The sequence below is a fragment of the Trichosurus vulpecula genome, chromosome 2 (genome assembly GCF_011100635.1).
Source record: "Trichosurus vulpecula isolate mTriVul1 chromosome 2, mTriVul1.pri, whole genome shotgun sequence".
Lineage (NCBI taxonomy): Eukaryota > Metazoa > Chordata > Mammalia > Diprotodontia > Phalangeridae > Trichosurus > Trichosurus vulpecula.
In genome coordinates this window covers 64,147,481-64,169,590 of record NC_050574.1, presented here as the reverse complement: position 1 = coordinate 64,169,590, position 22,110 = coordinate 64,147,481, and the positions used below count along the sequence as shown (strand labels likewise).

At 42.6% G+C, this 22,110-nt stretch overlaps 1 pseudogene; it reads left to right on the top strand.

Moving 5' to 3' along the window:
• Nucleotides 1-10,985: 10,985 nt before the first annotated feature.
• On the top strand, nt 10,986-15,218 carry LOC118836459 (annotated as a pseudogene).
• Nucleotides 15,219-22,110: the final 6,892 nt, after the last annotated feature.

Here is a 22,110-nt window from a genome sequence, read left to right as displayed (position 1 = left end):
TCTATATACTAAATGCATATCAATCTAAGATATCAGTGATGTAGGTTCAATTCTTGCCCATGTCTTCCCCAAAAAACTTCTCTAAGCAGTCTATTCAATGAGCTGGAGGCCTTCCTTTAGGCCTTTTAATACTGTGTGAGGGGGAAAAAATCCCACTATATGAAGGCCAGTGCAATGCTCACATTATCCATTCTTCCCTCTTGCTGGCCTGTGCCATTTTCAGCTGATTATCTTTCCTACCCTCCATGTAAGTCATCATTGGTAATGTGCTACAACCTATTTCCTCCTACTTTTTATCTCTCCATTGCCCTTTGGGTCACCCGCAATTTTGATTCTTTAGAGATAGCAGCATTCCCTGATTCATGGCTATATAGCTTCACCCAGAATATTGGTGTTGAAAAAAAAAGAATAGGTTCTTTTTGGTTTCAGAGTACCTAGGACTTGTTAAGAGTTCTATATAATTTCCAGACAAGCCCACTCTTGTCTGCCTTATCTATCAGCAGTATCTCTCCAGGGTACCGTTCAATGGGCTATCTGTTCAGCTGCCTATAATAATCCATGACTATGGCAAATGCCTTCATCATCCTCAAAATTCAGCTTAACCTTCTCTCTCCAAAGCTGCAGATGATCTCTCACTTGCGAAATCTATCAATCAGACTTTTCTCACTCCTGAACCTCCCCTTACCTCTCTGAAGGCTTTAACATTGCCAATCACCTTCTTCAGGATTATCTCTCCTCTCTAGGTTTTTGTGACACTTCTCTCCTGGTTCTCCCATCTGCTGATTGCTCTTTCTCAGTCTCCTTTGCTGGATCTCCATCCAGGTCATGCCCACTAACCGTGGTAGGCCCCCAGGCTCTTTCCTGAGTCCTCTTCTCTTCTCCTCTACACTGTCTTACCTGGTGATTTCATCCGCTCCCGTGGTTTCAGTTATCATCTCTATGCAGACAATTCCCAGATCTTTAAATTCAGGCCTTGTTGTAGTTTGTCCTTTGTTTTTGAAGAGGACTGATGACATCACGGGGTGATGTCTTGACTTGGACATGAATTGGATTTAAGTAAGGCACGATTGCACAAAAATTCAAGCCTAGCCTCTTTATTGAGTGATAGTCACATATCTCCTGCTGCCTCTGGCTCATTGTGAACTGGATGTTCCATATCTCAAACATCCACATCTCAAACTCAATATGTCCAAAACAGAATTCATCGTCTTCTCCTGGAGCCCCATATCTCCTCCACCACCTTTTTCCAGACTTCCTTATCCCTGTTGAAGGTACCACCATTCTCTTAGGCATCCAAGCCCACCCCCTCCGTGCCATTCTTAACTCTTCATTCTCACTCCGCATATCCAGTCTATTACCAGATTTTGTTGTTTCTACTCTCACAACATTTCTTGTATCACTCACACTGAGACAACCCTAGGTCAAGCCCTCATCACCCCTCACCAAGGCCACTGCAATAGGCTTCTTAATAACATCCATGCCTCAGGTAACTCCTCCCCACTCCTATCTATCCTCCTCTCAAGCCTAGGTATGAATGTATGTCACACACCCTGCTGCCTCCAACCAAGGAGCTCCAGTGTCTTCTAATGACCTCCTCTGTTTGATGTTTGAAGCTCTCCCCTTCCTACGTTTCCAGCCTTCTCACATCTTATTTCTCTCCATGGACTCTACAATCCATCCAAGCTGGTCCATTAGCAGTTCCTTGAACACAACACTCCAACTCCAGTCTCCTTGACTTTGCACCGGCTGTCACCCATGCCTCCAATGCTCTGCCCCACCCCTCATTTTCACCTCCTAGTTTCCCCAGCACCCTCCAAGAATCAGCTTCTTCAGATGGCCTTGCCTCACCACACCCTCCAACTCTCAGTTGCTAAGGCTTTCCCTTTCCAATTACCTTTGTATTCTGTATATATCTGTATGTATCTAGATAGTTAATGAGCTCCCTGAGAGCAGGGATTGTTTTTTGTTGTTTTTGTTTTTCATTTTTGCCTTTCTTTGTAACCCTAGCACTCAGGACAGTGCCTGACACACAGTAAGCGCCTAATAAATGCTTGTTGGCTAAACTATGTTATTATTGCTTGATTATGAATAGGAGGATCATCAAACAAATTTATCTCTGTCAATGTATCTTATATAATGGGAGGAGATCTGGGACTCATCTGCTCTGAGTGGTGGGAGAGATCAAACCCACCTAACCCACTGTCTCTAGCTCTCCCTGGACCATGCTTCACATCCCGTTCAGGAAACCAGGACCTTCCCATTGGAGACACCTTGCCATCTTCCCATCTGCCCTGATGCACACACATTACCACCTCCCCCCATTCTCCCTTCTCCCACTTTCAATCTCTTTATCTTGTTCTAGTGATTAAAGCAATGCTGCAATTGCTCCTGAAGAGGATATGATAATGAACTGCCCCGTGGCACCTCTCACTATCCCTGTAACCCTCCAGACCAAAGCTCCCTGCCATGGCCCCCAGTCTCCCTCTATGTATTGTAAGAGAAGCTCCTTGAGAGCAGGGGCTGTCTCACATTTGTATCCCTATCCACAGTGCCTGGCACACAGTAACTGCTTTTTCATTCATTCATTTAACTTAACATATTCCTGGAAGACATCTTTCTGGAGAACAATCTCTAAGACTGAATTCTTGTTTTATGAAAGCAAAATATTTTTTCAACAAAAAATACCTAAAGTGGAATTTTTTCTCTGAAAATTTTGGGTAATTGTAAAATCATCAAAAAGAATGTGTTGTGCAAAGTCACCTACAAAAGCCTACTTGTTCCCTTCTCATACTGCAGCTGGGTGGCACAGCAGATAGAGCCCTGGGCCTGGAGTCGGGAAGACCTGACTCTAAATCCAGCCTCAGATACTTACCAGCTGTGTGACCCTGGACAAGTCACTTCTCCTCTGCCTGCCTCAGTTTCCTCATCTGTAAAATAGGGATAATAACAGCACCGACCTCCTCCCGGGGTTGTTGTGAGGATCACATGAGAAAAGAGAGCCTGGTAGATAGTAAATACTATGTTAGCTATTGTTACTATCATCACCAAGAATGCTCTGGATATAACAATATACCATTTTTGTAAAATGTTAGGGAAATGAGAAAGTAGAAATCGGGGCTGTTAGTTATCAATGTTCACTCAGTCCCCTTTTTCCAGTAGTAATACCCTTCTTTTTTTCCTAATGATCCAGTATTTGCCGTTCTTTCAGAGATCTTAAAAATCTATACTTTCAACATTCCTAAAGCCTCCTCATCTCTAAGAGAGAGTTCTTCTGTATATACTTCCTCTAATCTACTTGCTTCCCACCTCCCCCAACCCCCTCCTTCATCTCCCTTTCCACTTTCTTGAATAGTGCATCAGGGACCCAGATGTTAGAATCCAAATGTGGTGGTCCCATTGTAGTCGTTAAATCCGATAGTTTGTTAAAAAAAAAAATACAAACACATTTTCCCATTGTTTCATTTTTTTAATTGTTCTCCTCCCAGTTCTACCCTTAAATGTGGTTGGAATGGTCCTGCTTATTTGAGTCTTAGGTTAAGCTTTCTAAAAACTCATTTTCCCCCCAACTGCTTCTCATTGTTTTCTGAGGTAATGCTAGTTCACCATTTTCCTCCACAAGGTTTTGCAATGCAGTCTGCATTCAAGCTGCTGTGTTTCTTTGCTTGGCAAGGAAAAAAAGTACTTGATGACTGGATTATATATTGTGTGCATATGTATATATGTGTGTTGTTTGTGTATGTGTGTATATATTTGTATGTGTAGGTATAGAGGTATGTGTAGGTATATGTGTGTATGTATGTATGTGTGTATGTATATGTGTGTGTTAATTGTATATGTGTATTGTAGATGTAGAGATGTGTATTGTAGATGTAGAGGTGTGTAGGCATATGTGTGCATATGTATGTGTGTATATGTATATGTGTGTGTGTTATTTGTATGTATGTATATGTGTATGTATAGATGTGAGGTCTATGTAGGTATATGTGTGTGTATGTATACATGTGTGTTATTTGTGTGTGTATATGTGTGTGTTATTTGTATGTATGTATATGTGTATGTATAGATGTGAGGTCTATGTAGGTATATGTGTGTATGTATACATGTGTGTTATTTGTGTGTGTATATGTGTGTTATTTGTATGTATGTATATGTGTATGTGTAGATGTGAGGTCTATGTAGCTATGTATGCGTATATATGTATGTGTGTATGTGTATATATGTGTGTTTTTCTATATATGTGAGGTCTACGCAGACATATGTGTGCATGTATGTAGTGCGTGCGTGTGTGTGTGTGTATGTGTTCTACGCCCTTTTACATAGCAGTGGCTTTAAATCACTTCACCTTCCAAAAGGAATGGAGATCATCCACATCAAAGTGTTTTTCCTTAACCATTTCCCTTTCTTTTCACATCGATATTGCATTCAGATAGATCAGGTTGGAGTTATTACGCACTGTATTTTATAATTTGTGGTTGATTTTGACTTTCAGTCTAACAAGTTGATGGTCCACATAGAGACGGGCAATTTGGAAATTACTTCTAAATTGATATTTAGTAATTTTCTGTCCATTAAGATATAATCAATTGCATTTTTATGTTTTTGTGTTAGGTGCTCTCTATAACCAGTACCTTTCAACTCTTCTTGAAAAGAATATTCATAATATGTAGACTCGAGAGCCTCTACATGTTGCAGTAGAAAGAGCACTGGATTTGGAGTCAGAAAACTTGGGTTCAAATCCTGGCTCCAGCTGTTCTTAACGCTGTAATGTTGGGTAAGCGACTTGCCCTCTCTGGGTCTTGTTTGTTAAATGAAGGGGGCTGGGTTAGGTGACCACAAAGTCACTTCCAGATTACACTTCTGTGATCCTATGACTTCTATCAGTTCTATAAGATGTAACCTCTTTTATTTCTTAATCTTCACCACACTTTCCAATATATTTTTGACCATCCTGAGCTAAATGTTGCATCCAAGTCACCACACACTAAAGTGTGCATTGACTTATTTTGGAGGATCTCATGGAGATCTTTGTAGAATTTCTCTACCTTCTCATTCTTTTGCAACAAACATTAATAAGCCTCCATTCTCTTTATCATTGTCATTTTTCTTTTGCTTAATTTTGTCATCTCCACTTTGTAATTTGTTGGGCTATTTTCTGGGCAACAGACAGCTCCACGCTGGAAACCTTTCCATTTTGGTGGGACTCAACGAAACGTGCGCTCCATTGACAGAGCTGAGTGATGTGATGGGGATGGTGGAGTACGAGTGACAAAACATAGGGAACCCCATCACCTATAACCCAGTGTCACTTACATTCCATGATGAGGCATCCAGGTAGGACTTTTGTGTCTACACGCAGAGAAATATGTGGGAGTCGACTTGGGATTTATACTATGTAACCACTCCTACCCACCAAGGATTTACAGATCTTTGAAATCACTCCCCACCCAAAGCCTAGGTCAAGGTGGGAGGTATAGCAGATCCCTAATAAATATTTTGGTATTAATAGATTGTATCCTAGGAACTGTCAGTCCATCCTGCCCCATCTTCTCCAATGCTCCAACTTTTCTGCCTTAGAAATTTGTCTGAAAGTGCCTCCATGCAAATAAATTACAAAATAGAATTGGGAAAGGATTAGATTGGACAGCAACTCTGCTCCTTGGAAGCCATTCTGAAAAAGTAATTACACCAAGCTACAGCCTCAAACGGATTCCACTGTTCCTTGGCCAAAGAGCTGCTTACAAGTTGGTCTGTCAATTTTCCCCCACACTGCAGGACTAATAGGAATGGAAGGCACAGCTCTGCCTACTGTAACACAGTAGGAGGAGAGTCCAGGTTTCTATGCTGGGACTGCCCTCTATGAAACAACAGGTGCACACTCCATTTCCTGTATTCTACTACACACCCCCCATCTCCTGTGCCCCATCACACATATCCCATCATCCATATTGTCACACACACCAGCTCTCCTGCATCAACACTCCACAACCTGTACCCGTCACCCACATCCCATTATCTATACCCTGCTCCTTCTACCCCATCACTTGAACCGCCATCTCTATCACTGTACTGTCATCACCCTTTCCCCTACATCTCTTGTCCTATCAATCATACCCCATCATTTGCACTCCATTACCTCTACTTCCTTATCTACACCCTGTCACCCTTATGCCATCACCTATATTCTCACTCATATTCCTTTGCCTGTACTCTATCACTCATACCCCTTCACCTACACCCCATCATCCACACTCCATTACCTAGACTCCATCATCCACTCCCTGTCACCATCATTTCATCACCTCCACACTCCATTACCTGCACTCCATCACCCCTACCCCTTCACCCACTGTCTCCCATATCTCATCATCTGCAATCTGTCACTTGTAACTCCATCACTTAAATCCTACAACTAGGACCCCATCAGCCATATTATCCTGTAGTGTGAAATTACAGGAAGGCATATTTCAGTTTGATATTCAAGGAGAAACTTCCTAACTATCAAACCTATCCAAAGTGAGATGGATTATCTCGGGAGAGAGTGGGCTTCACAGTATTAGAGATTCTTGAGCAGTCATTGATAGTCATTTGTTGGGGAAGCCAAAGAAGGGGTTCCCTATTTAAACAAAAGTTTGACTAGATGACCTCTGAGATCACTTCTTTCTTATATCTTCTATCTCTTAATTCTTCCATCTCTTATATTCTATGATTCTCGGAAAAGGTGATAGAAGACTGGCCATTATTAGTACCTCTCAGCATTCTCTTCTCCCCCAACTACTTTAGCTCACTCATTGTCATTCATGGTTACACAATCCAGTGAGACATAGTTATAGTTTTTTGGAATCATATCAATCAATCAACAAGCATTTATAAATGTGCACCTACTGTGTGCCCTACTACACTATGCTAAGCACTGGGGATCCAGGTATGAAGAATAAAATAATCCCTATTGGCAAGGCACTTGCACTCTAATTGAAAAGACAGTAAGCACATATGTAAATACACACAGTATGCATATAAAGTGAACAAATAAAAGTATATACAAGGTAGTTAAATACAAAGTAATTTGGGAGGGAAAGCACTAGCAATCAGAGGAAACTGGAAACGCTTCATGTAGAAACTGGTGTGAGCTGTGTCTTAAAGAAAGAGAAGGACTCTATAAGGCAAGTGGGCAAAAAGGGCATGTGGGGTGGCCAGTTCAAGGCTCAGAGATAAGAAATGGAGTGTCTAGTTCAAGGACCATGGAGAAAGCCACATTTGGCTGGATCACAGAGTGTTGAGAAGCAATATCCTTTAGGATTAGAAAGATAGGTTGGGGCTCAGTTTAAAAGGTTTTCAGAGACAAACACCACAGTTTATATAATGATCCTAGAGCCAACAGAAAGCCACTGACGTTGAGTAGGGGAATTACATGCACCGGCAGATCTACCCCTATAAGAAGTTACTTGGGCAGCTGCATGCAGGATAGACTGAAATCATGAGAGATTTGAGGCAGGAAGACCAATGAGGAGGCTGCTACGGTAATCTAGGGAGGAGGTGATAAGGTCTGAGGCTAAGGAGGTAACTGAGAAAGGCAGATGTGAAAGGTGTAAAAACCACAAGATCTGGCAACTGATTGGACGTATGGGTTGGGGGGGCGGGGTTACAGGATAAAACAGATGTTATCATGTGGGATGAAAGACCCTCACCAATTAAAAAGTTAATTTATAATAAGGAGCCATCTCAGGGTGGGAACAGAAATAAATTTTATTCAATTCTCGAGAATAGGGCCTCTTCTGCTAGAACGGATCTAGCAAGAGAAGCGCTTTACAAGGGGTAAAGCACCAATAATTATACCTAACACGAGAGAATTCCTGCCCACCTCTGACCCTTCTCAGCGTTGGCTGGGAGGCAGGCTTACAATCTGAACATGAAAGCTAGACAAAGAACCGGGAAATTGAGGCACAGAAACTCCAATTCTCATTCCCTTAGTTAATGATTACAACTGAGGTGACATCTATAAATCTAAAGAAGGAGAATAGGATAAGGGGAGGGGGAGACTCTCTCCATTCTCTTACAGTACTTTTACAGTAAAGGAAAGCAGGTCACAGTGACCCTATTCTTACTGAGCAAATCTTTAAACCAGAACCAGAAGAAAGAACAAAAAGTTTCAGGGTGAACTTTCCCAGAGGCTGAGCCATCAGACTCTCACAGCCTCAGAATTTTTCCACTTCCCTATTTCCCTGTTTCTTGATTTTTAAACATTTATTGGTATAGATATAGATATATAGATATATATTTATGCATATCTTCCCTGTGAAGTCTTCACATTTTATTCACCTCACACATTATGAACCGGGGAGGCTGGAAAAGATGGCACCTTCAACAGAAATAGAGAAGCTTGGAAGGAGAAAGGTTTAAGGGAAAAGACAATAAGTTCAGTTTTGGCCATGCTTAGTTTGAGATGTTTCCAGGACATCAAGTTTGAAATGACCAATAGGCAATTGGTGATCCTTGGGGAGAGACTGAGTCTGGACTCATAGTTCATCTATAAAGAGATTAAACCCACGGGAGACAATAAGGTTACCGGGAGAGAGAGGGCCATCTCTAGTTGTCCTGAACAATATCTGGCCACTGGACCCAGATGGCTCTGGAAGAGAAAGTGAGGCTGGTGACTTTGCACAGCCTTCCCTCACTTAAATCCAATTCACTTACAAGTCATGGCATCATCTTTCTGATGTCATGGTCCTCTTTGAGAACAAAGGACAAACCACAAAACCACAACGAGGAGAGAGAGAGTATGGACAACTAGTTATTTTAATTGTAATTATAGTTTTAGAGACAGAAGGGATGGATCTCAAAGGTCATCTAGCCCAACCCCTTCCCCATTTGAAAGATAAAGAAACTGAAGCCAAGGTGTTTTAAGGCAAAATGCCTTGCAGGGAGTGGCAGAGCTAGAATTGTCTCTAGTTTTTCCTAAATCTCTGGTCCCTAGAGGTCAGCAGACCACCAGGGCTAATTCTCCATGTAGCCTCTCCATGTCTCCCCATGCTAGCCAGCAACATCTTTCACATTGATTCCCTATCACCCATATTCCTTGTGGTCACACACCTGGACTTCTCTCCACCCCTGCATTCGCACCTCGATACAGATATGGGACACTTCCAAGGACACACACCACTTTCTGTTTCTCATTGTGTCAGGAAACAAAACCCCCGATTGGAAGTTGCAGGTTCTTTTTTTTTCAGGTAGCAGGATCTCATTCTAATTTTCTGCAGCAGGAACCCAATTTTTCAAGTGATAATTATAATAATTAAAAATTCTGTTATCAGCTGAAGTAAAAGAATGCAAAGCATGTAGCAGAAGCTGAAGAGGAAACAGGCAGCAGGCAGTGAGTTTTCTGATAATGAGATCTATCTCAGAAATTTCCCCAAATCCCCAAGATAATTCCAGGACATTTTCTCCAGGGGGAGGAGAATGATTGCTCATTTTCCAAGAGCTACTCCATCTTCCAAGGTCATTGCCACCCACTCACTGGAGAAATGTCTAGACACAATCACCTAGCATAAGAAAATAGGCAGAGGCCAGGGTAAACAGAGGCCACGCAATCCACTGACCTTTAAAGACCAGAGATTTTTAAAGGACTAGGAGGAAAATCTCATTGGGTTATGTTGACATGAATAACCAAAGCTGGGTCAACAAAGCTGGGCTTATACATAATAGGAAAAAGGAGAGCCCAGAGGCACGTATAACAGCCCATCTTTCTACTGCCTGTTCTAATAAGAATCAGTGTCTCAGAGTGGACAAGGACCTGATGGTTTATTTTGTCCAACTCATGCCTAGGCAGAAATTCCACCAGTAACAAGTGGTTTGAAAACTTCTGTTTAAAGACTCCCAGCAATGGAAACCCCAGGACCTCCCAAGAGTAACCTCATCTACTTTTTGACAGTTGTCACCATTAGAGAGTCTTCCTCAAAATGAAATGGAATGCCACTCCCACCCCAAGCTTGGGGATGTGTCCTGAGGGACAGCCCTGTGGCACTGAGTGCTGCTAACATAGGGGAAACTTGACTCCTGATTGGCTGAGAGTCCCCTGAGCCCTCAATGTAGTCGATCTGCATAAGTAAAAAAGAGACTTCAGATTAGGAGAGACTGATGGGAGAGGCAGAGAAGGAGCTCAGGAGAGAGGGATAAGAGGCAGGTGCCAACTTTGAATGACAGATGGGAGATTTCCCCAGAGCCAGTCATGTGGAGAAATCAGCTGCCAATATGCCCCTGGATTCCTAGTGTCTACAACCCAAGAGGCTACTAAAAGCTGGCTCTCCCCTGGTAAAATCATTCTCTCTCTGCCCCCAAGGATCTTGTTTACTCTTGTGTATCCATTTATCTATTCTAATCTGTATAACTCCTCTGATTTCTATTTACTGCTTACTTTGATAAAGAGGTTTACTAGCTATTGAGATTTTTTTGTGTAACCAGCATTTAGTAGCAAGGAGCTAAACTGACAAGAATAAGCTATATGTTACCCTCCCCTTTAAAATAAACAGAAAGTACCTTTCATTCTGAATCCATGAAAGAGAGAACACCAAACCCCAAGACTACAAATATTTGAAGTATGACTCTGGCCCAGTACTCTTCTTAGGGATAGCAGATTGAAGAAGTGATCACCCAGCAGACTACAAACACATTCTAGTTAAGTCTTCTAGCAGCTAAATATCCCATTGCTTCAACTGATCTTTGGTTGGCATGGTCAAGTCCACAAGCATTTATTAAGCACCTACTATGTACCAGGCACTGTGCTAAGCACCGGGGACATAGTCTCTGCTCTCGGAGAGTTCCTAGTCTTATGCAAAGACAAAAATAAAAAGAATTAATGTACATATGAGTCAAATACAAGTTAAATTGGAGGTATTCTGAGAGAGAGGGCACTAGCATTAAGGGGGGTCAGGAAAGGCTTCTTGCAGAAGGTCGGATGCTAGTGGAGTCTTGAGGGAAGCCAGGAAGTAGAGATGAGCGAGGACAGATTCCAAAGGTGGGAGACAATCATTGTGTCCAATGAGAAGAAGGCCAAGAAGGCCAAGAAGCCCTTGGATCATAGCATATGTCGGGGGCAGTAAGGTATAAGAAGATTTGAAATGGCGGAGGGAGGAGATTATGAAAGGTTTTAAAAGCCAAACAGAGGGTTTTATATTTGATCTGGAGGTAACAGAGACCCACTGGTTTATCGGTCGCCATTACTCTTACCGTCTTGGTCACACCGCTCTAGAAGAGCTCCAGCTTGTCAATATCCAGTGGCGTAGAAGAGGTGAGAACCATGCCATGTGAAATCTGAGGAAGAAGACATCATTCCCAACAACGTCCAGGATCAGAGGGAAGGATGTTGGAGGAAGGTCTTTTGGAGGATCCTTTGAGGAGAGGAAGGGGCTGAGGGAGGAGATGAGAAGGATATGAGAGATGCTGAAGGATACTGTTGGGAGAAATTGAGTTTGCAGGGAGGGGAGGGAGGCTAGGAGGACCCTGAGGGGAGGGAGACAGAAGTTGATGGGATATTAGGGAGAAGTAGGTACTATAAGGCTATAGGGGGAGGTGATCCTGAGGAAAGATATGAGTTGTAAGGATGCTTTGGGGAGAAGGGGAGAGGCTGAGGGAACACTAAGGGGAGAGTCTGAGAGTCTGGGAACACTGGCGGAGGGGATAAGAGTTAGAGAGACACTGGGGGAGGGGCATAAGCTGTGGGGACACTTAAGAAAGGAATAGGAACAATGGGATCACTAAGGGTAGGGAATAGGACTCTGAGGGTAAAGGGTCAGCACCTAGTAGATTAAGATATTGATGGAAGAGGAAGGACCTGGTGAAATTTCTGCAGGAGTTTTGATTGGAAATTAACAGATCCAAAGACATGCAAAACTACAGGCCAAAATGTTCGAAATTCAACCACGGGGGTGCTGTTGTTCCTTCCTGTAAGCAAGAACAGGAGGCCCCAGCAGCAGCCACGTGGGTACTGGCCTATGCCCGGCCACCACAAGCATCTATAAGCAGATGTACTCATGCCCCTGCTGCTATCAGATTCGCATAAATGCCATCTACTCCTCGGCAGCTGGAAATCCATGTGGAAAATGCCCAGAACAGAACTGGGAATTTCTGGGCCAGGAAGACCAGGGCTCCCAACAGCGGTTTGTCCTGCTCCATGCTTCCCTGCCTAGGAGTAAACTAGATGCCTACTCAGACATCAGCACAAATGAAAACAAGAATAAAGCATCTGGTATGTGTAAAGCCCTTTCCAACTACATATTGGTCTCTTCATTATCATTAACAGCTGGCATTGACATTTGATGCAATGGATCAAATGCTGAACTTGGAGTACAGAGAACCCAGGTTCAAATCCTCTTTCTAGTAGCTCAACAGCGGTGTGACCAAAGACAAGTCACTTAACTCCTGAGCCTCAAGCTCTGTGTATTTCTACAGCATTTAATATCCCTTATTTCCTTTGATGCTTGTAATAACCCTCTGAGGTACTATGGGAAATAAAGACATTAGTATCCCATCTTATGGATGAGGAAACTGAGTTCCAAGCATTTAGGCAACTCAAGTCAGGTCATACGATTAGTCAAGGTTCATGCACAAGTCGAGACATCACCCTCATGATGTCATTGGTCCTCTTCGAGAACAAAGGACCACCGCCAACAACAAGGGTAAGATTCAAATCCAAGACTCTTTTGAACCCAAACCCAGAGCACTTAGTATTGTACCACACTGTTTCCATAGGACAAGCTGATATTATAATGCTATTGCCCTCAGAGGTTTACAAAATGCTTCGAATATGTAATCCACCGAGTCTCCATTCTTGTACCATATACATTGTACTATGCCTGTGGACTTGAGCAAGAGACGTGGGTTAGGCGACAGCACAGACAGGTGGAACTGGAATTTGGCAAATGACTGGACCTAGAGAGGAGTCATTCAACAAGCAATATTTAACTTGGAAAGAGGTCTCTAGTGGAGGGTCCCAAGGGTCTGGGCTTGGCCCTCTGCTCTTCAATTTTTTTTCAGTGATAAAAATGATACACTTCTCAGCTTTGTGGAGCACATGAAGCTAACATATTGAATGACAGAGTTGGGCCTCTAGAATAGGGGAACTGATCAATTAAGAGGAAATTTAATAGTGATAAAATTCTACAGAGGATGACAAAACCACAATCACAAGATGGTGCATGGGCAGCAAGATAGGTGTGATAACCATAATGGTGATAGCTCGCATTTATAGAGCACTTTAAGTTTTGGAGAATATTTTAGATGTGGTCTGTCCTTTTATCCTCATAACAGTGCTTTGAGCTCAATGTTGTTATCATCTTCATTCTCACAGTTGAGGAAATTAAGACAGGTGAAGGTTAAGTGGTTTGCCCAGGGTCACAGCTAGTAAAGGTCTGAGACAGGATTCAAACTCAGGTCTTCCTCACTCCCAAGTCCAATGCTCTATCAACTGCTTCGCTTAGCCGCCTCAATGTATGCATCTTTTTTTAAAAGGGGGGTTGGGAAATTTCATGTACTGCGCAGTCAGTATCAGTTAATGGTATAAAATGGCAGCCCCAAAAAACTTAATGAGACATTAGATGTCACATTCATCATAGGGGTTTGAAATGCTAATGTAGGAAGTCAAAAGATAACTGGAATAACAGACAAGTTCAGCCTCAGAGCGCAAAATGAAGCAGGGCAGAGACTGATAGAGTTTTGTCAAAATAACTCACTGGTCATAGCAAACCCTCTTTTTCAACAACCCAAAAGGCCACTCTACACATGGACATCACCAGGCGGTCAATATCTGAATCAGATTGATTGTAGACTTCGCAGCCAAAGGTGGAGAAGCTCTATACAGCCAGTTAAAACAGGATCTGGAGCTGACTGTGGCTCAGATCATGAGCTTCTTACTGGAAAAATTAGACTTAAATTGAAGAAAGTAGTGAAAATCTTCTGACCATATAGGTATGATCTAAATAACATCCCTTATGAATATGAAGTGGAGATGGTGAATAGATTTAAGATGAATAGAATTTGGTTAATAAAGTGCCTAAAGAGCTATAGATAGAGATTCACAATATTGTACAGGAAGCAGCAACAAAAAATATCCCAAAGAAAAAGAAGAGCAAGAAAGCAAAATGGCATCTGATGAAGCTTTACAAATAGCTAAGGAAAGAAGGAAAGGGAAAGGGAAAGGAGAAAGGGAAAGATATACCCAACTGAATGGAGAATTCCAGAGAATAGCAAGGAGAGATGATGAGGTTTTCTTAAATAAGCAACGCAAAGAAATAGAAGAAAACAGGGAAAGACAAGAAACTTCTTCAAGAAAATTAGACTTATCTCTCCTTGCGTCCTGCCCATCCTGCCCAGGTGCTGGGCTGCTATGAAGGGAAAGCAGTCAAGGTAGAAGACCCAGTGGACAGGAGGGAGCTGTGGGAATGTGGACAGCTCCTTGGGAGAAATTGGTTTCCAGGGTTCATGAAGCTGCCCAACAGGGTCAAACCTTGCAGCTACAGCAACTGATTAAGAATGGTGCTTATGTCAACCTAGTCATACCTCTGCATGAGACTAGCCTTCAGGATCGGACCCAATGTATGAAACTTCTGCTGGCTGCTGGAGCCCAGGTGGATGCCTGGAACATTGATGGTAGTATCCCTCTTTGTGACACCTGTGCCTAGGGAAGCATTGAATGTGTGAAGCTGCTGCTTTCTCATGGGGCAAAGGTCAACCCACCACTGTATACTGCAACTCACTACATAAAGCTTGCATGACTGGAAGTTCTGAATGTGTGCAGCTTCCCTTTGATGTTGAGGATAATCTAGAAGCCCATGGCTGCCATTTTGGTACCCCATTGCATGTTGCCTGCGCAAGGGAGCATGGAGATTGTGAAAGTGCTGCTTAATGTAGGAGCCAGTGTGAATGCAGCAAAATTGCATGAGACAGCTCTTCCTCATGCAGCCAAAGTAAAGAATGTAGACCTGATCGAGATGCTAGTGGAGTTTGGAGGCAACATCTATGCCTGGGACAATCGAGGAAAGAAGCCTTCTGATTATAGTTGGAGCAGCAGTGCTTCTGCTAAATTCTTTGAGTATTGTGAAGAGACACCTCTGACCTTGTCACAACTTTGCAGAGCGAGCTTGAGGAAGGCCACTGGCATCAGAGGGCTTGAGAAAACTGCCAAGTTGGATATTCCTCCAAGGATAATCAATTACCTTTCATACAACTAAGACAAAGACATGGAACACAGAAGTGGTCTTGGGATTTCATCCTGTGTTGCTATAATTACTCTTCCCCATATCTGGCAGAGAAAAATGACTTTTGTGTCTGTAGTGGTATTAATACCATATACAGAACATTTCCACTTGTCCCTCTGTTCTATCAGAGAAATTATTTCAAGTGTAATAAGAAAGCACTAACTCTTAGTTCTTTATAGCAGACAGGCTTCTGGGATAGCACATTCTGGAATTTGTACTTTAATCTTGTCACTGTCACAGCCAGCAAGTTAGCGAGTGGAAAAGAAGTTGCTGTAGTCTAGACTTCCTTTATTTGATGAACTTCCCCAAAGAGACTCACAGTACAAAGTGTAACTCAGAGGAGAGAGGGAAATGGTGGTTGTGGATCTCTCTAAGGAGACTTCTGAGCCTCCCTATCTTTCCCTTCTGTGGTAGGAGCCCATGTTGATGTTTGGTACTCTAGTATAATGGATTCCATTTCACTGGTAACTTCTTTAGGATTACATGTTTATAGATAAGGGCGGGTTGTAGTTCAAACGCCTTGGGAAAACTTAAGGGCAGTCCCTTTAGATCATTGACAGCAGGACCCTGAAAAAACTGCTCTATAAATACTCTTCCATATGCATACCCTGTTTTGCATAGTAGCAAGGGCACACAAAAGCCCACTGAGACTAAAGGGATTTCTGTTTCTCAGGAAGTTTTTTATGGGTCTGAGTTGTGGAGGATGATGACTGCAGCCTGGCAATGATGCTTGTATTGATTGCAGTCCACTACTAGTTTATTTCAAGACTGAAGGCCTGGTGGAGAACAACGTACTATTTACACAGAGGAGGGAGAATCCACCGCCTTTATAATGACTGAAGATTTAGCTTTTTTCTGGGTGGTTCCCTTCCTCACAGGGAAAGTTAAAACCTTCTCATTTGGACAGTCTTAAAAGCCAAATTAGTTCACTGAAATGATGATGAAATAAATACCTTGTTTATGTTCAGCCCCTTTCAACCCTAACTGAAAGTTCTTCCTAAGTCTAATATGTCTCAAGTCTGAGTCTAAATAAGCAATCAAGTCTAATAACATTTGCACATAAATGCCTACTACCTCCCTCAACCCTCCTTCACCCCCAAATCCAGACTTCAGTAAAAGCTGTCAGTCAACAAAAGGAAAAAAGGAAAAAAAAGAAAATTAGAGCTACCAAGGAAATATTTCATGCAAAAATGGGCATGATAAAAGACAAAAATCCAGCTGAGCTTTTTAAAATCCTAAAAGATGATGCCGTTAAAGTGCTATGCTCAATATGCCAGCAAATCTGGGAAATTCAACAGAGGCCACCAGATTGGAAAAGATCGGTTTACGTCCCAGTCCTAAAGAATGGCAATGCCAAACAATTGTGCTCATTTCACATGCCAGCAAAGTTATGCTTAAGGTTCTGCAAGCTAGGTTTCAACAATATGTGAACTGAGAATTACCAGAAGAACAGGCTGTTTTTCAAAGAGGCAGAGGAACTAAAGACCAAATTGCCAATTGGATTATGAAGAAAGCAAGGGAGTTCCAGAAAAATATCTACTTCTAATTCATTGACTACACTAAAGTCTTTGACTGTGTGGAACACAACAAAACATAGCAAGTCCTTAAAGAGATGGGAATACAAGATCATCATATTGGTCTCCTGAGGAACCTGTATGTGGGTCAAGAAGAAACAGGGCTGAAAATGAGCGAATGATTGGTTTAAGATTGGGAAAGCAGTACAACAAGGCTGTATATTGTCACTTTATTTATTTCACTTATATGCAGAGTAAATCACAAGAAATGCCAGGGTAAATAAATCAAAAGCTAGAATTAAGGTTGCCAGGAGAAATATCAACAGTCTCAGATATGCAGATGACACCACTGGGATGGCAGAAAGTGAAGAGGAATTAAGAAGCCTCCTGATGAGGGTGAAAGAGGAGAGTATAAAAGCTGGCTTGAAACTTAACATAAAAAATTTCAAACTAAGATCTTGGCAACTGGTCCTGTCACTTCCTGGCACATAGAGGGAGAAGAAATGGAAGCAGTGTCAGATTTTATATTCTTGGGCTCAAAGATCACTGCAGACAGAGACTGCTGCCATGAAATGAAGTGATGCTTGCTCCTTGGAAGGAAAGCTATGGCAAATCTGGACAGCATACTAAAAAGCAGAGATAGCACCTTGCCGACAAAGGTCTGTATAGTCAAAGCTATGGTTTTTCCAGTAGCAATGCATGACTGTAAGAGTTGGATTATGAGAAAAGCTGAGCACCACAGAATCACCACTTTCAAATTATGGAGCTGGAGAATACTTTTGAGAGTCTCTTAGATAATGAGGAGATCAAATCATTCAGTACTTGGAGAGATTAATTCAGACTGTTCATCGGAAGGTCAAATACTGGAGCTGAAGCTTAAATACTTTGGCCACGTAATGAGAAGAAAGGACTCATTGGAAAAGACTCTGATGTTAGGAAAGATTGAAGGCAAAGGGAGAAGGGGATGGCAGAGAATGAGATGGATGGATAGTGTCATGGAAGCAACAAACATGAGCTTGGACAGACTTCGGGAGATACTGGAGGATGGAAGGGTCTTGTGTGCTATGGTCCATGGGGTCACAAAGAGTTGGACGTGACTGAACAGCAACAAGAGAGACATAGGGTCTAGAACAAGGGAGGAAATAAAGGCTCTATATTCTGGCTCAGTCAGACAACATTCAGAATACCGTGTTCACTTCTGAGCATCATATATTAAGCATCACGTACAAAAGTGAATCCGAAAAGGGCAAACAGAGGGTTGAAAGAATCAAAGTACATGCCACACAAGGATAAGTTGAAGGAAATGGGGATGCTTAGCCTGGAGAAGAAAAGACTTTAAAAGGACAGGATACAAATACACCAAGAGATCACCACATGGAAGAGACATAAGGTCAAGGCATCTAGATAAAGTGGTGTGCCGGTAAGCATTTAACGACAACCTCTCTGAAAAGGCAGGACACACTTTTAAGCCTGATGTTCCATCATTAACATTTTCCCCATCATCTTCCTAAGACTAGACAGTCAACAACAAAGATGCCCTAATGGGTGTTGTTCAGTAGTGCCCAACTCTTTGTGGCCCCATTTTGGGGTGTTTTGGCAAAGATACTGGAGTAGCTTGCCATTTCCTTCTCCAGCTCATTTTACAGATGAGGAAACTGAGGCAAACAGGGTGAAGTGACCTGCCCAGGGTCACACAGTTAGTAAGCATCTGAGGCCTGATTGGAACTCTTAAAGATGAGTCTTCCTGATTCCCAGCCCAGTGCTCTATTATCTGCCCTAATGTGTTTATGATTTCCAAGGTGTAAATGCTTCACTAAAAATTTAACAATCAGCTCTTAGAAACAAGTTTGAGCTGGCTTCAGTACACCCCTGCCTAGATATCTCTCACCCACCTTCCATCAGTGCCTAAACTTTCCCCATTAGTAATTCCAAACCAAGAGAAAGCAGTGTCAAGAAAGCCTAGAGAGGAGAGAGCATGGAGGAGGAGAGGATGATCATCGATGTCACCAGCTATAGAGAGGTCAAGAAGCATGAGGACTGAGAAAAGGCCATTGGATTTGCCAATTAGGAGATTCACTGCCCACTTTAGAGAGGTCAGTTTCCATTGAATGATTAGGTCAGAAGTCATTAAGCACATGTTTGGAGGCATCTATACATCCAGGATCCTTAAGAGGGAACATGGTTTGTTTAGACCCCTCCTTTACTGCTAGGAAATTTTTCTTTCTTTTATTACCCTGGGCTCTTGGGGTAGGAGTGGAAGAATGAGGAGGGGCTGGCATCTAAGGTCCCTCTGGGGGTCCTAATCTACTATGGATATCAAAATCTTTGGGCAGTCATCCTGGAAAGTAATTTCTTTGCAGGGATGTAGGAGAGAAGAGAGATCAAAGAGGGGGAATTGGGTGCTGGCCTCTACACACTTCTACCTCGGTCTGAGCTAACCCTCCATGGTCCCTCTCACCTGAAGAGGCCATGCTCACTCTAGCTTTTTTCTCTTGGATGGGGGCATGGGGTCAGAGAAGGGAAAGATGGGCAGAAAATAGCAAGGAAATACTAAGGAGCGAAAGGAAAAGGAGAGGAAAAAGGGAAGGTGGGGTGTCAAGAATCGATCAAGCAAATCAACAAGCATTCATTAAGTGCCTACTGCAAGCCTGACACTATGCTAGTCCTTGGAGAAACAAAACCAAAAATGAGCCAGTCTCTGCACTCAGGGAGCTTATATTCTATAGTGGGAGATGTGTGAATGTATAAAATAGGGACCAGACCCGTGATTTCAGTAGGAGTTTGGAGGGGGAGCTCCCAGGTGAAGAAATTCCTTCTGATAATACAAGTCGGTGTCTTCTCTACAACTTACAGTTTGGTAAAATTATCTAGACAGAAGGAGTAAAATAATATACACAATGATGACAATACAAATAAAAATAACCCACTACAAGGCTGGAGGTGAACAGTTAAAATGACCAAGGGTGGCCTAGTTGAAGAGATTAGAAAATACTCTTCTCTGTGGAGGTGGGAGACTATGGGTGTGGAAAATTGTATATACTGTCAGACTTGATTTTGCTAAACTGCCTTTCCTCCTCTCTCTTTTTAAAAAAAAATCTTCATTATAAAGAATGGCTCTCTTGGTAAGGGAGAGGGAAAGGGATATAAAGCACAAATTATATCAATAAATTGTTTTTATGTCAAAAAAAAAAAGAAATTTTTCTAGTCCACTGAGACATTAAGTGACTTACCCAGACTCACATAATCAGTATGTGTCAGAGGCAAGCCTCAAGCTCACGGTCAGCTCTATGCACTTACAACCTTGCCTTTCTTTATATTCCCACCAACATTCCCCCATGGTGAGGGGCCTCAGGTCTGCCTGCAGTGGCCTCAGGATTGGCCTCCCTGCCTCAGAGCTCTCCCCTTTCCAATTCATCCTAAATACCATGACTAAAATGATTTTCCTTTTTAAAAAATTCAATTTTATTTCATTTTTCAGAGCTAAATTCTCTAAAGTGATTTTCCTAAAGCACAGGTTTGACCATGTGACTCCTCTACTCAATAAACTCTGATGACTCCCTATTACCTACATGACCAACTAGAAACTATTCGGTTTGGTTTTTAAAGCCCTTTACAGCCTGGCCCCCACCTACCTTTTGGGCCTTCTCATACATTGTACATCTTCAAGTGTTCTATTGTCCAACCAAATCTGTCTTTTTGCTCTTCCTCCGGCATGACAGTTCCATCTCCCACCTCCCAGCTTTTGCACTGGCTGACTTTTCTTCTTCATCCACACTCCTTAGAAATTCTTAGTTTCTTTTAACTCAGCTCAAGCATCAACTTCAATGGGAACTCTTTCTTGACTCATCCTTCCCCCATTTCTGCCAGTGCCCTCACCCCATCCCCAAACACCACAAGCATTTCTTTTGTAAAGTACTTTATTTTCATATGTGCATATTGTCTCTTATTTCAGACTGGAAGCCTCCAGAGGGCAGGGAATTTCTCCTTTTCTTTGTAGCCCTAGGGCCAGGTACAGTGCCTGGCACATAGCAGACATTTAATAAAGGTTCGTTGAGTGATTAATTTGATTGAGAATCTGTCCTCATTTCATTTTGTCAGATTTCCTTAAAAAGGGATGCTTGGGACTATCGGCACCTTAAATGACTCATCATTGACCCTACAGTCAGGAAGCCCTGGATTCTACTGGTCTCTAAAACTTAGTAGCTGTGTGACTCTGCATAAATGACATCCCCCGCTCTAAGCCTCTATAAAATGGGGGTGATATCTATAATGCATCCCTGTAGTGTTGTTTGTTTGTCCTAAGTGGGGGAGCTCATAGGAAATAGCCCATGTAAAGCACTTTGCAAATTTTAAAACCCTGTGTAAGTACATGTCAATTGTTACTACTATTTCCGGTGACAAATTAGAACCTTAGCCGCATCTTGCTCCAACCCTCTCTCCCCCTCCATCTCCCCTTACCAGACTGGGAGGAACAGGAGAGAAGGGGGGGACATGATGAGTGAAGATGGGGCTCAACAATCCAACTGCCTAAGGCCTTTGCAAATTTGACTCTCTGTATAAGTCACATCATACGTCTACTCAATAAATTTCAAGGGCTCTCCATTATCTCTGGTATCACAAGACAGCTTCTCTGTTTGGCTTTTAAAATGCTTCACAGGGGCAGTTAGGTGGTGCGTCAAGTAGAGCACAGGCCCTGGAGTCATGATGAGCTGAGTTCAAATGTGACCTCAGACACTTGACACACTTACTAGCTGTGTGACCTTGGGCAAGTCACTTAACCCCAATTGCCCTGCCTTCCCCCCTCCAAAAAAAAAAAACAAAATAAAAAACGCTTCATAACTTGGTTCCAACCTACCTCTCTAACCCAATGACTCCCATTCATGGACCCTATAGTCTGGCCTAACTGGCCTCTTACTGCTCCCCATAAAAAACACTACATCTCCTCTCACCATGCTGTTGTCCCAACTGTTCCCCGTGCTTGGCATGCCCTTCCTCCTCACCTCTGCCTTTCAGGATTCTGAGTTTGTTTCAGAACTCAGCTCAAGAGCCACCTTCTCTGGGAAGCCTTTCCTGATGGCCCCTTCCCCCAAATTGCCAATTCCTTCCCCCCCCCCACCATCACTGTCTCCTCACCTCCCAGACAAAATTATCTTGTACCTTTTTTTGTACATACCCGTATAGCCACATGCTGTCTCTCCTAACTAGATAACAAGCTTCTAAGGACAGGGACTCGGTCAGTCAACAATTAAGTACCTGCTATGTGCTATGAGTTAGAGATACAAAGAAAAGCAAAAATATCCCCGCCCTCAAGAAGCTCACAGAATTGTGAGAGAGACAACATGAAAACAGCT